This window comes from Cryptomeria japonica, unplaced genomic scaffold (genome assembly GCF_030272615.1).
Source record: "Cryptomeria japonica unplaced genomic scaffold, Sugi_1.0 HiC_scaffold_254, whole genome shotgun sequence".
Lineage (NCBI taxonomy): Eukaryota > Viridiplantae > Streptophyta > Pinopsida > Cupressales > Cupressaceae > Cryptomeria > Cryptomeria japonica.
In genome coordinates this window covers 137,501-152,500 of record NW_026729076.1, presented here as the reverse complement: position 1 = coordinate 152,500, position 15,000 = coordinate 137,501, and the positions used below count along the sequence as shown (strand labels likewise).

General features: G+C 59.6%; 1 non-coding gene across 1 annotated transcript; it reads right to left on the bottom strand.

The window, feature by feature from the left end:
• Positions 1-2,853: 2,853 nt before the first annotated feature.
• On the bottom strand, positions 2,854-2,972 carry LOC131869607 (5S ribosomal RNA). The gene has a single exon (XR_009367989.1). It is a non-coding gene; the product is annotated as a 5S ribosomal RNA (ribosomal RNA).
• Between the last annotated feature and the right edge of the window lie 12,028 nt (positions 2,973-15,000).

Here is a 15,000-nt window from a genome sequence, read left to right as displayed (position 1 = left end):
GGTGCGCACCTTTGCCAGGGTGGGCACCTTACCTGGGCTGCGCACCAGGGCGGGCTCAAGATGGCACGCGCGTTCCGTTTTTTTCACTATCTTTCAAAACGGAAATTTTAAAATCTCCTTTTTTTTTTGCCTTTTCTGGAAATTAGTGAAGGCAGCGCATCAAAGGTGCGCACCTCGCTGCCCACCTTGGTGTGCTCTGAGGTGCGCACCCGGGAGCGCTACGAAGTGTGCTCCAAGGTGCGGCGTGCACGTTGTCGGAGCCCGGTTTGCCCCGGGTGCGCACCTCGCCTGCACCTTGGCCGGGGTGGGCACCTTGGCTGGGTTTGCCCAGGGTGCGCTCCGAAGCGGGGTTACTGGAGCGCCCCCTCTTTTTTTGTCAGAGCGTTTGGTGGGGTTTCTCGCATTGGCTCTTCCCAGGCCCGGTTGTTGGGTGCGCTCCCACCCTGGCGCGCGCGAAGTTGGAAGTTGGGTTAATTGCCCGGGCGCGCACCTTCGCCAGGGTGGGCACCTTGGTGCGCACACCTTGGCTGGGCTGCGCACCAGGGCGGGCTCAAGATGGCACCAGCATTCCCTTTTTCTCACTATCTTTCAAAACGGAAATTTTAAAATCTCGTTTTTTTTTTGCCTTTTATGGAAATTAGTGAAGGCATCGCATCAAAGGTGCGCACCTCGCTGCCCACCTTGGTGTGCTCCGAGGTGCCCACCACGGTGCGCAACGCCGGTGCGAACCCGGGAGCGCCCCGATGTGTGCTCCAAGGTGCGGCGTGCACGAAGTCGGACCCCGGTTTGCCCCGGGTGCGCACCTCGCGTGCACCTTGGTGCGCACACCTTGGCTGGGTTGCGCGGCCTGGTGGGCACCATGGTGCGCACCAAGGAGCGCTCCGAAGTGTGCTCCAAGGTGCGGCGTGCACGAAGTCGGAGCCCGGTTTGCCCCGGGTACGCACCTCGCGTGCACCTTCGCCGGGGTGGGCACCTCGGCTGGGTTGCGCGCCCTGGTGCGCACCAAGGAGCGCTCCGAAGTGTGCTCCAAGGTGCGGCGTGCACGAAGTCGGAGCCCGGTTTGCCCCGGGTGCGCACCTTCGCCGCGGTGCGCACCATGGCGTGCACGAAGTCGGAGCCCGGTTTGCCCCGGGTGCGCACCTCGCGTGCACCTTCGGCGGGGTTGCGCGCCCTGGTGGGCACCATGGTGCGCACCAAGGAGCGCTCCGAAGTGTGCTCCAAGGTGCGGCGTGCACGAAGTCGGAGCCCGGTTTGCCCCGGGTGCGCACCTCGCGTGCACCTTCGGCGGGGTTGCGCGCCCTGGTGGGCACCATGGTGCGCACCAAGGAGCGCTCCGAAGTGTGCTCCAAGGTGCGGCGTGCACGAAGTCGGAGCCCGGTTTGCCCCGGGTGCGCACCTCGCGTGCACCTTCGCCGCGGTGGGCACCATGGCGTGCACGAAGTCGGAGCCCGGTTTGCCCCGGGTGCGCACCTCGCGTGCACCTTCGCCGGGGTGGGCACCTCGGCTGGGTTGCGCGCCCTGGTGCGCACCAAGGAGCGCTCCGAAGTGTGCTCCAAGGTGCGGCGTGCACGAAGTCGGAGCCCGGTTTGCCCCGGGTGCGCACCTCGCGTGCACCTTCGCCAGGGTGGGCACCTCGGTGCGCACACCTTCTCAATGTTTTCTTGCCTTTTCTGGAAATTGGTGAAGGCAGCGCATCAAAGGTGCGCACCTCGGTGTGCTCCGAGGTGCGAACCCGAGAGCGCTCCGAGGTGCCCACGAAGTCGAAAGTCGGGTTAATTGCATTGTTTTCCCCGGGTGCGCTCCGAGGTGCGCAACATCGGCGCGCACCAAGGAGGGCTCCGAAGTGTGCTCCAAGGTGCGCACGATGGCGTGCACCTCTGGTGCGCACGATTCGGAGCTCGGTTTGACCGGGGTGCGCACACCTTGGCTGGGTTGCGCTCCAAGGTGCGCACGAAGTCGGAGCTCGGTTTGCCCCGGGTGCGCACCTTCGCCAGGGTGCGCACCTTGATGCGCACGCCTTGGCTGGGCTGCGCACCTTGGTGGGCGCCATGGTGCGCACCTTTCGTGCGCTCCAAGGTGCGCACGAAGTCGGAGCTCGGTTTGCCCCGGGTGCGCACCTTGGTGGGCGCCATGGTGCACTCCGAGGTGCCCAAGATTGGTGCGCACCAAGGAGCGCTCCGAAGTGCGCTCCAAGGTGCGCGCGAAGTCGAAAGTTGGGTTAATTGTCCGGTTTGCCTCGGGTGCGCACCTTGCGTGCACCTTCGCCAGGGTGGGCGCCTTGGTGCGCACACCTTGGCTGGGCTGCGCACACCTTGGCACCCGCGTTTCCTTCATTTTAAATTTTTTTTTTTTACAATCTCTCAAGTGGGAAATTCTATAATCTCAACTTTTTTTGCCTTTTCAGGAAACTTTTGAATGGAGCGCATCATTGGTGCGCTCCGAAGTGTGCTCCAAAGCTCTCTCCAGCTGCGTGCACCTGCCCCGGCCGCGCACCCGGCCCCGCCCAGCTTCGCTCACCTGTCCCGGGCGTCTGGTGCGGAACCTTAGAGTAAGAAACATCACCGTGCACCTTGGCCAACGTGCGCGACTCGACCGAGCGCGCACTGGCCGAGGTGCACACCGATTTCACCTGGGTGCGCGCGCAGCACCTCGGGCGCACCGGGGTGCGCGCACAACGCCCGGGTTGCACCGTGGCCTGTGTGCTCGGGGTGCCTCGGGTGCGCGCTCGGTGTCGCCCCCCGCGCGCGCGGTAGTGCGGGCAGCGCACCCCGGCCCGGCCCGGCCCCGACGAGAACGCAAACGGGCAAAAGGTTTATTCAAATAGCATTGCGACGCCCGGCGAAAAACTAAAAAAGGGTGCAACACCGGGACTTCCCGGGAGGTCACCCATCCCAGTACTACTCCGGCCCAAGCGCGCTTAACTGCGGAGTTCTGATGGGATCCGGTGCACTAATGCTGGTATGATCGCACCCGTTATGAGCTTGTCGCAGTGTGTACTTAGCAAACCGCGACCCACGTGCGAATCCACCCCGGCCACCCACCCCCGTCGAGGTGCACACCCTCCCTCGCGAAGTGCGCCCCGTTCGCCAAGTGTGAGCCCTGCCCGGGTGCGCGCACCTTGCTAGGGCGTCGGGTGTGCACCCGGCCCGGCCTACGTGCGTGCACCTGGAGGGGGCGTCGTGTGCGTGCAGTGTCCCGTCTGCAACGCGGTGCCCACACACCACCTCGGGCGCAACGACCTGCGCTCACATGTGGGCCGAGTGCACCTTGGTGCATGTTCGGGGCGCCTCGGGTGCACGCTCGATCTTGCCCCGGTGCACCAAGGCGCTCGGTTTGCCCCGGGTGCGCACTTGGTGCAAGGTGGGCACCCAAAATAGGGATCAAGCACCAAAACACAAGTTTCGGGATGCAAAATGGGACCCAAGGACCACAAATGCGTTCCAAGACCCATGATGGGTCCACGAGAACAAAAATGTGTTCCGAGACTTAATAAACAAATATTGGGTTTTAGGAGAAGAAACATGCTCTGATGCCCAAAACGAGAATCGACCCCGAAAAGGCCACAGGCCAAAAGTGGGATGCGAGACAAAAAAAAATGGGACCCGAGGACCAAAATTGGGTTCCCAGGTCGAAGACAAGGCAACCGGACAAGAAACGACCTCTAAGGCTCGAAATGAGTCCCGACGACTAAAACTTGACAAGAAGCACCCATCAGGCACCCAACTCGACACCCATGGGATGCCGACCCACCCGGGCTTCCACCTAGCACACCTTGGCACCCACCCACCCTCGCACCCAACCTCGCACCCAACTTAGCACCTTTGAACCCACATTGGCACTCACCCTGACCCTGGCACCTTGGAACCCACATTGGCACTCACCTTGACCCTGGCACCCACCTTTGCACTCACCTTGGGACCCACCCTGGCTCCCACCTCGGCACCCACCCAGACACCCACCTTGGTTCCTTGGCACCCACCTTGGATCCTTGGCACCCACCCCGACACCCACCTTGGCACGCAACTTGGCTACTTGCCACCCACCTTGGCTCCTTGACGCCCACCCCGACAACCACCCCGTGACCTACCCTGGCTAGGGTTGGTGCACACCCACCCTGGTGCCCACCTTGGCACCCACCCTATGACCCACCTTGGCACGCACCTTAGTACCCACCCCGTTACCCACCCTAGGACCCACCCCGTGACCCACCTTGGCCAGGGTGGGTGCACCCACCCTGGTGCCCACCTTGGCACCCACCCATCCTAGCACCCAGCCTGTGACCGGGCTTGGAACCCAACCTTGCACCCGCACCCGTCTTGGCCAGTGTGGGTGCGCACCCATCCTGGCACCCACGTTGTGACACACCCTTTAACCCACGCACCCTAGCACCCACGTTGGCACCCACCTTGGAACCCAACCTAGCAACTTGGCACCCACCCCGTGACCCACCTTGGCATCCACCATAGCAGTCGCCGACTTGGCACCCACCTCGGCACCCACCTTGACACTTGTGGACCCACCTTGCCACTCACCCTAGCATCGACCCATCCTAGCACCCACCCTGGCACCTTTGCACCCTAGCACTCACCCATCCTAGCACCTAACCTGTGACCCACCTTGACACTCACCCTCGCACCCACCTTGGAACCCAACCTAGCACCCACCCACCCTGACACCAACCCTAGCACCTACCCACCCTTGCACCCACCCTGTGACCCATCTTGGCACCCACCCATCCTACCACTCAACCTATCACCCACCTTCTCACCCACCTTGGCATCCACCTTAGCACCCACCCACACTGGCACCTTGGCACCCACCTCGGGCAAGGTGGGTGCACACCCACCCTGGCACCCAATTTAGAACCCACCGAGCATGTTACCCACCTTGGCACCCACATTGCAGCCCACCCTAGTACCCACCCTATGACCCACATTGGCATCCACACCCTAGCACCCAGGCACCTCGACACCCGCCTTGACACCCACCCTAGCACTGAACCTGTGACCCACCTTGGAACTCACCCTAGAACCCACCCACCCTGTGAACCACCTTGGCATCCACCTTAGCACCCACCCACCTTGGCACCCACTCTAGCACTCACCCATCCTAACACCCAACTTGTTACCCACCTTGGCACCCGCCCTCGCGTCCACCTTGAAACCCACCCTAGCACCCACCCACGCAGGAGCCCACCTTGGCACCCAACCTAACACCCACGCATCCTGGCACCCAACTTGTGACCCACCTTGGAACCCACCCTAGTACCCACCTTTGAACCCACTATATCACCAACCCACCTTGGCACCCACCCTATGACCCTCTTTGGAATCCACCCTAGCACGCACCCACCCTGGCACCCACCATGGAGCGCACCCTAGCACCCACCCACCTCGGCACGCACCTCAACACCCACCTTGGTGTGCGCACTGCGCCAACCTCTCAAAGACCCTATGTGGTGCGCTCCAAAGTGTACACCTTTGGTGCGCTCCAAGGTGCGCACCTTTGGTGCACACCGAGGTGCACACCAAAGTGTGCACCGAGGTGAGCACCAAAGTGCACTCCAGGGTGCACACCAAGGCGTGCACCTTTGGTGCGGTCAATGCAAACGAATTCGGAAGTTGGGGTCGATGTCCTAATCGCTGCTGCAGACTACACGTATGAGAATCGGACAAATAGCTTTATATAGGGGAGGTGTTGCGTTTGATGGGTCGACTCCCCTGGTTGTGTGCACTGCACCAACTTCAAAGACCCTGTCTTGTTTAAGAAGTCAAAAGTTGGGGTGGATGTCCTAATCATTGCTGCAGTCTACGCATGTATGAGAATCAGACAAATAGCTTATATAGGGGAGGTGTTGCATTCGGTGGGTTGACTCCCCTGGTTGTGCGCACTGCGCCAACCTCAAAGACCCCGCATAGCAGAAGAAGTCGGAAGTCGGATTTTGGTGAGCACCAAGGCGTGCACCTTTGGTGCGGTCAACGCAGACGAATTCAGAAGTTGGGGTGGATGTCCTAATCGTTGTTGCAGGCTACACATGTATGAGAATCAGACAAATAGCTTATATAGGGGAGGTGTTGGGTTTGATGGGTCAACTCCCTTGGTTGTGCGCATTACGCCAACCTCAAAGACCTTGTTTTCGTTAAGAAGTCAAAAGTTGGGGTCAATGTCCTAATGGCTCCTGCAGGCTACACATGTATGAGAATCGGACAAATAGCTTATATAGGGGAGGTGTTGGGTTTGATGGGTCGACTCCCCTGGTTGTGCGCATTACGTCAACCTCAAAGACCTTGTTTTCGTTAAGAAGTCAAAAGTTGGGGTCGATGTCCTAATTGCTCCTGTAGACTACACATGTATGAGAATCAGACAAATAGCTTATATAGGGGAGGTGTTGGGTTTGATGGGTTGACTCCCCTAGTTGTTCGCATTACACCAACCTCAAAGACCTTGTTTTCGTTTAGAAGCCGAAAGTTGGGGTCGATGTCCTAATTGCTCCTGCAGGCTACGCATGTATGAGAATCAGACAAATAGCTTATATAGGGGAGGTGTTGGGTTTGATGGGTCGACTCCCCTGGTTGTGCGCATTGCGCCAACCTCAAAGACCCTGCATTGCGGATGAAGTCGAAAGTCAGAGTTTGGTGTGCTACAAGGTGTGGTCGAAGGTGCTCACCTAGGTGTGCACCTTTGGAGCACAGGAAAAGTGCCCTCCAAAAGTGCGCACCTTTGGAGTGCACAAAAGTGCCCTCCAAAAGTGCGCACCTTTGGAGCGCAGAAAAGTGCCCTCCAAAAAGTGCCCTCCAAAAGTGCGCACCTTTGGAGCGCAGAAAAGTGCCCTCCAAAAAGTGCCCTCCAAAAGTGCGCACCTTTGGAGCGCAGAAAAGTGCCCTCCAAAAAGTGCCCTCCAAAAGTGCGCACCTTTGGAGCGCAGAAAAGTGCCCTCCAAAAAGTGCCCTCCAAAAGTGCGCACCTTTGGAGCGCAGAAAAGTGCCCTCCAAAAAGTGCCCTCCAAAAGTGCGCACCTTTGGAGCGCAGAAAAGTGCCCTCCAAAAAGTGCCCTCCAAAAGTGCGCACCTTTGGAGCGCAGAAAAGTGCCCTCCAAAAAGTGCCCTCCAAAAGTGCGCACCTTTGGAGCGCAGAAAAGTGCCCTCCAAAAAGTGCCCTCCAAAAGTGCGCACCTTTGGAGCGCAGAAAAGTGCCCTCCAAAAGTGCGCACCTTTGGAGCGCACAAAAGTGCCCTCCAAAAGTGCGCACTTTTGGTGCGCACCAAGGCGCTGGTTCGGTCGTTGCAGGCGAGTTCGGAAGTTGGGGTCGATGTCCTGAGCGGAGGTGCAAACTACACAGGTGTCGGAATCGGACAAATAGCTTATATAGGGGAGGTGTATGCTTCGATGGGTCGACTCCCCAGGTTGAGCGCACCGCGCCAACCTCAAAGACCCTACGGTATGGATGAAGTCGGAAGTTGGGTCCGATGACCAATTCGATTAGTAGGTATGCTCATGAGGTCGGAATTTGGGTCCGATGACCTGCCATGTGCAGGAAGGCGAATGTTGACACTGTGCGTTGCAAGGTGCACACCAAGGCGCTGGTGCGGTCTTTTTAGTCGAGTTCGGAAGTTGGGGTCGATGTCCTGATCGGAGGTGCAAGCTACACAGGTGTGGGAATCGGACAAATAGCTTATATAGGGGAGGTGTATGCTTCGTTGGGTCGACTCCCCGGGTTGAGCGCACCGCGCCAACCTCAAAGACCCTACGGTATGGATGAAGTCGGAAGTTGGGTCCGATGACCGATTCGATATGTAGGCATACTCGCGAGGTCGGAATTTGGGTCCGATGACCTGCCACGTGCAGGAAGGCGAATGTTGGCACTGTGCGTTGCAAGGTGCGCACCAAGGCGCTGGTTCGGTCGTTGGAGGCGAGTTCGGAAGTTGGGGTCGATGTCTTGATCGGAGGTGCAAACTACACAGGTGTGGGAATCGGACAAATAGCTTATATAGGGGAGGTGTATGCTTCGTTGGGTCGACTCCCCGGGTTGAGCGCACCGCGCCAACCTCAAAGACCCTACGGTATGGATGAAGTCGGAAGTTGGGTCCGATGACCGATTCGATATGTAGGCATACTCGCGAGGTCGGAATTTGGGTCCGATGACCTGCCATGTGCAGGAAGGCGAATGTTGGGACTGTGCGTCGCAAGGTGCGCACCAAGGCGCTGGTGCCGTCGTTGCAGTCGAGTTCGGAAGTTGGGGTCGATGTCCTGGTCAGAGGTGCAAACTACACAGGTGTGGGAATCGGACAAATAGCTTATATAGGGGAGGTGTATGCTTCGATGGGTCGACTCCCTGGGTTGAGCGCACCGCGCCAACCTCAAAGACCCTACAGTATGGATGAAGTCGGAAGTTGGGTCCGATGACCGATTCGATACGTAGGCATATTGGCGAGGTCTGAATTTGTGTCCGATGACCTGCCATGCGCAGGAAGGCGGAATTTGGGTCCGATGACCGAGTTGATGGCGTGCCATGCGCAGAAAGGCGGAATTTGGGTCCGATGACCGAGTTGATGTTGATGGCCCGCCATGCACAGGAAGGCGGAATTTGGGTCCGATGACCGATTTGAAGGCGTGCCATACGCAAAAAGGCGGAGTTTGGGTCCGATGACCGAGTTGATATTGATGGCCCGCCATGCGCAGGAAGGCGGAATTTGGGTCCGATGACCTGACATACGCATGGAGTCCGACTCGGGGGCCGATGTTCGATTCGATGACTTGCATTGTGGGTAAAGTCGGAAGTTGTGGTCTTTGACCCGATTCGATGACCAGACTTCGGCTGCTTGAGAATCGGACAAATAACTTATATAGGGGAGGTAGTGTTCTCGAGCATCCTCCCCCCGTGCCCGTTTATGTCGATTGATGCTGGTGCTCGACTGGTTGGAGCGCTCGGATGCAAAAATCTTGCACCAGGATTTATCGATTGTGATGGACACGGCAAGTCTCCTGATTGCTATGCAGGAGCTCATCGTGAATCTCTATGCGGCCTTGGTATGGACTCGACCTGCGGAATGGTTCGGCAATGGTAGTCGCTCCAACACGTCCTTGCAATGGCCACAGAGGTGATTCGACTAGAGCTCCAGTCTAGCTTTTGGGTTGCTTGGCGGACTGGTATAGCCGCGATCGAGTTCCGGCCATGAACGTTTTAGATAGCTCTTGGGCTTTCTGGGACGGAAGTCGGAAGTTTGGGCTGTTGTCCGATTTGATGACCATTCTTCGGATGTGTGAGAATCGGACAAATAACTTATATAGGGGACTGTGTTGTCTCACGCAGCCCCCTCCGTGCCCCTCTATCTCGACCGATGTTGGTGCTTGAAAGGGTTGGGATCGCTCGGATTTATAAACGTGCACCACCATTTGTCGAGTGTGAGGGACGCGGCAGGTCTCCTAAATGCTATGCGGGCGCTCTCTGAGAATCTCTATCCGGCCTCGACACAGACTAGTCTTGCTGAATGGTTTGGCACTGGTAGTCGATCCAACACGTCGTTGTTGTGGCCGCCTAGGCGATTCGATTCGAGCCCCCGTCTAGCTTTTGGGTTGCTTGGCGGATTTTGCCCTATCCGCAAGTGAGCTCGGTCCCTAAACGTTCGAGAAACCCGATTGCTATGCGCCGACTCTCTTTCTTGCGAGCCTCCATCTAGCTTTTGGGTCTCTACGGAACGGAAGTCGGAATCTGGGACCGTTGTTTGATTCGACGAGGCAGACTACGGTTGTGCGAGAATCGGACAAATAACTTATATAGGGGAGGTGTTGACTGGAGCATTCTCCCCCGTGCCCCTCTAACTCGACCAATGCTGGCGCTCGAACGGTGGTAGCGCTCGGATTTTCATTGAGCGCCAGCATTGGTCGATTTAGAGGGGCATGCGAGATTCCCGAATGCTATGCGAGGGCTCTAACGGAAATGTCTATTGGTTTCGGTATGGATGCAATTGCGAGTGGTTCGGCAAAGGTAGTCGTTCCGATGCGTCCATGTCGTGGCCAAATCGATAATTCGATTTGAGCCCTCGTATAGCATTTGGGTCTCTCGATGTGATTCCGCATTCCAGTCCCTTTGGGCACTGCTTGAGCCGCATCCCAGGGGGTTCCCTTCCCAATAATCTGCCTCGCAACCCGATTGCTATGCGGTGAGGCTCCTCGGCCGCCTCGGAACTATCTGTGTATCAGACGCATCGCGGGATAAGGGGTTGGCAACGGTAGTCGCCCCAAGCGCGTCCGATGCTTGGACCATTCCGAGGCGGCCCTGAAGCCTCTTCCGTCTAGCCGTTGGGTCCTTCTCGCCGCATCCCTCGCCTCGCACCCCGATTGCTATGCGGTGAGGCTCCTCGGCCGCCTCGGAACTATCTGTGTATCGGACGCGTCGCGGGATAAGGGGTTGTCACTGGTAGTCGCCCCAAGCGCGTCCGATGCTTGGACCATTCCGAGGCGGCCCTGAAGCCTCTTCCGTCTAGCCGTTGGGTCCTTCTCGCCGCATCCCTCGCCTCGCACCCCGATTGCTATGCGGTGAGGCTCCTCGGCCGCCTCGGAACTATCTGTGTATCGGACGCGTCGCGGGATAAGGGGTTGTCATTGGTAGTCGCCCCAAGCGCGTCCGATGCTTGGACCATTCCGAGGCGGCCCTGAAGCCTCTTCCGTCTAGCCGTTGGGTCCTTCTCGCCGCATCCCTCGCCTCGCACCCCGATTGCTATGCGGTGAGGCTCCTCGGCCGCCTCGGAACTATCTGTGTATCGGACGCGTCGCGGGATAAGGGGTTGTCACTGGTAGTCGCCCCAAGCGCGTCCGATGCTTGGACCATTCCGAGGCGGCCCTGAAGCCTCTTCCGTCTAGCCGTTGGGTCCTTCTCGCCGCATCCCTCGCCTCGCACCCCGATTGCTATGCGGTGAGGCTCCTCGGCCGCCTCGGAACTATCTGTGTATCGGACGCGTCGCGGGATAAGGGGTTGTCACTGGTAGTCGCCCCAAGCGCGTTCGATGCTTGGACCATTCCGAGGCGGCCCTGAAGCCTCTTCCGTCTAGCCGTTGGGTCCTTCTCGCCGCATCCCTCGCCTCGCACCCCGATTGCTATGCGGTGAGGCTCCTCGGCCGCCTTGGAACTATCTGTGTATCGGACGCGTCGCGGGATAAGGGGTTGTCACTGGTAGTCGCCCCAAGCGCGTCCGATGCTTAGACCATTCCGAGGCGGACCCGAAGCCTCTTCCGTCTAGCCGTTGGGTCCTTCTCGCCGCATCCTTCGCCTCGCACCCCGATTGCTATGCGGTGAGGCTCCTCGGCCGCCTCGGAACTATCTGTGTATCGGACGCGTCGCGGGATAAGGGGTTGTCACTGGTAGTCGCCCCAAGCGCGTCCGATGCTTGGACCATTCCGAGGCGGACCCGAAGCCTCTTCCGTCTAGCCGTTGGGTCCTTCTCGCCGCATCCCTCGCCTCGCACCCCGATTGCTATGCGGTGAGGCTCCTCGGCCGCCTTGGAACTATCTGTGTATCGGACGCGTCGCGGGATAAGGGGTTGTCACTGGTAGTCGCCCCAAGCGCGTCCGATGCTTGGACCATTCCGAGGCGGACCCGAAGCCTCTTCCGTCTAGCCGTTGGGTCCTTCTCGCCGCATCCCTCGCCTCGCACCCCGATTGCTATGCGGTGAGGCTCCTCGGCCGCCTTGGAACTATCTGTGTATCGGACGCGTCGCGGGATAAGGGGTTGTCACTGGTAGTCGCCCCAAGCGCGTCCGATGCTTGGACCATTCCGAGGCGGACCCGAAGCCTCTTCCGTCTAGCCGTTGGGTCCTTCTCGCCGCATCCCTCGCCTCGCACCCCGATTGCTATGCGGTGAGGCTCCTCGGCCGCCTTGGAACTATCTGTGTATCGGACGCGTCGCGGGATAAGGGGTTGTCACTGGTAGTCGCCCCAAGCGCGTCCGATGCTTGGACCATTCCGAGGCGGCCCCGAAGCCTCTTCCGTGTAGCCGTTGGGTCCTTCTCGCCGCATCCCTCGCCTCGCACCCCGATTGCTATGCGGTGAGGCTCCTCGGCCGCCTTGGAACTATCTGTGTATCGGACGCGTCGCGGGATAAGGGGTTGTCACTGGTAGTCGCCCCAAGCGCGTCCGATGCTTGGACCATTCCGAGGCGGCCCCGAAGCCTCTTCCGTGTAGCCGTTGGGTCCTTCTCGCCGCATCCCTCGCCTCGCACCCCGATTGCTATGCGGTGAGGCTCCTCGGCCGCCTTGGAACTATCTGTGTATCGGACGCGTCGCGGGATAAGGGGTTGTCACTGGTAGTCGCCCCAAGCGCGTCCGATGCTTGGACCATTCCGAGGCGGACCTGAAGCCTCTTCCCTCTAGCCGTTGGGGCTTTCTCGCCGCATCCCTCGCCTCGCACCCTGATTGCTATGCTGTGAGGCTCCTCGGCCGCCTTGGAACTATCTGTGTATCGGACGCATCGCGGGATAAGGGGTTGGCAGTGGTAGTCGCCCCAAGCGCATCCGATGCTTGGACCATTCCGAGGCGGCCCTGCAGCCTCTTCCGTCTAGCCGTTGGGGCCATCTCGCCGCATCCCCCACCTCGCACCACGATTGCTATGCGGTGAGGCTCCTTGGCCGCCTCGGAACTATCTGTGTATCGGACGCATCGCGGGATAAGGGGTTGTCACTGGTAGTCGCCCCAAGCGCGTCCGATGCTTGGACTATTCCGAGGCGGCCCTGCAGCCTCTTCCGTCTAGCCGTTGGGGCCATCTCGCTGCATCCCCCACCTCCTCGGCCGCCTCGGAACTATCTGTGTATCGGACGCATCGCGGGATAAGGGGTTGGCAGTGGTAGTCGCCCCAAGCGCGTCCGATGCTTGGACTATTCCGAGGCAGCCCTGCAGCCTCTTCCGTCTAGCCTTTGGGGCCATCTCGCCGCATCCCTCGCCTCGCACCCCGATTGCTATGCGGTGAGGCTCCTCGGCCGCCTGGGAACTATCTTCGTATCGGACGCATCGCGGGATAAGGGGTTGTCACTGGTAGTCGCCCCAAGCGCGTCCGATGCTTGGACTATTCCGAGGCGGCCCTGTGGCCTCTTCCGTCTAGCCGTTGGGGCCATCTCGCCGCATCCCCCACCTCGCACCCCGATTGCTATGCGGTGAGGCTCTTCGGCCGCCTTGGAACTATCTTCGTATCGGACGCATCGCGGGATAAGGGGTTGTCACTGGTAGTGGCCCCAAGCGCGTCCGATGCTTGGACTATTCCGAGGCGGCCCTGCAGCCTCTTCCGTCTAGCCGTTGGGGCCATCTCGCCGCATCCCCCACCTCGCACCCCGATTGCTATGCGGTGAGGCTCCTCGGCCGCCTTGGAACTATCTTCGTATCGGACGCATCGCGGGATAAGGGGTTGTCACTGGTAGTCGCCCCAAGCGCGTCCGATGCTTGGACTATTCCGACGCGGCCCTGTGGCCTCTTCCGTCTAGCCGTTGGGGCCATCTCGCCGCATCCCCCACCTCGCACCCCGATTGCTATGCGGTGAGGCTCCTCGGCCGCCTTGGAACCATCTTCGTATCGGACGCATCGCGGGATAGGGGGCTGTCACTGGTAGTCGCCCCAAGCGTGTCCGATGCTTGGACCATTCCTAGGCGGCCCTGAAGCCTCTTCCGTCTAGCCGTTGGGGCCTTCCCGCCCCATCCCTCGCCTCGCACCCCCGATTGCTATGCGGTGAGGCTCCTCGGCCGCCTTGGAACCATCTGTGTATCGGACGCATCGCGGGATAAGGGGTTGGCACTGGCAGTCGCCCCAAGCGCGTCCGATGCTTGGACCATTCCGAGGTGGCCCTGAAGCCTCTTCCGTCTAGCCGTTGGGGCCTTCCCGCCCCATCCCTCGCCTCGCACCCCGATTGATATGCGGTGAGGCTCCTCGGCCGCCTTGGAACTATCTGTGTATCGGACGCATCGCGGGATAAGGGATTGGCACTGGTAGTCGTCCCAATCGCATCCGATGCTTGGACCATTCCGAGGCGGCCCTGTAGCCTCTTCCGTTTAGCCGTCGGGGCCTTCCCGCCGCATCCCTCGCCTCGCATCCCGATTCCTATGCGGTGAGTCTTCTCGGCCGCCGCGGAACTATACCTGTTATTGCTACTGCATCCTTCGGCTGGTAACCTCCTCTGCCGCCTTGGAACGTTCTCTTTGTCGGACGCGTCGCGGGATAAGGGGTTGGCACTGGTAGTCGCCCCAAGCGCGCCCGATGCATAGACCGCTCCGAGTCGACCTTGCTTTCAGCCTCTCACATGCATAGACCTCTCTGAGTCGACCCTGCAGCCTCTCACGTTTAGCCTTTGGAATCTCGCCTCACAACATGATTGCTATCCTTGATGCATCCCTTGCCTCGAGCCCTGATTGCTTTCTTGGCTGCATCCCTCCTCTCCTCACAGCCCGGTTGTCATCACTGCTTCATCCGTCGCTTCATGCATTCTGGCTGCTGGGCCCTTCCCACCGCACACCTCGATTGCTATCTCTTCTGCATCACACACCCCGATTGCTATCTCTGCTACATCCCTCGGCTCTCACTTCTGCATCCTTCGCCTCACACCTCGATTGCTATCAATGCTGCATCCGTAACCTCACACCCCGATTGCTATGCGGGGAGGCTCCTTGGCCGCCTTGGAAATTTCTGTGTGTCGGACGCACCGCGGGATAAGGGGTTGGCACTGGTAGTCGCCCCAAGTGCGCCCGATTCTTAGACCGCTTCGAGGTGACCTCGTAGCCTCTTTCGTCCAGGCTTCCTGCCTTCAACGCCCTTTTTACACCTCGATTGCTATGCGCGGGCTCGTTGGCGTCTATCACCTCTCTGCGAAGAGTGGCACGATGATTGTTGGGGTAAATCGTAGCAGTCCGATCTCTGGCCTTGGGCCATTGTGAGGGCTGATCGATTTCCTGTGCGCATCTCGTGTTCGCCCAGTAACAGACTCGACGACTTGTAATCGGTCTTGTTCCCGATTGTTCCTGGAGGTAGTCT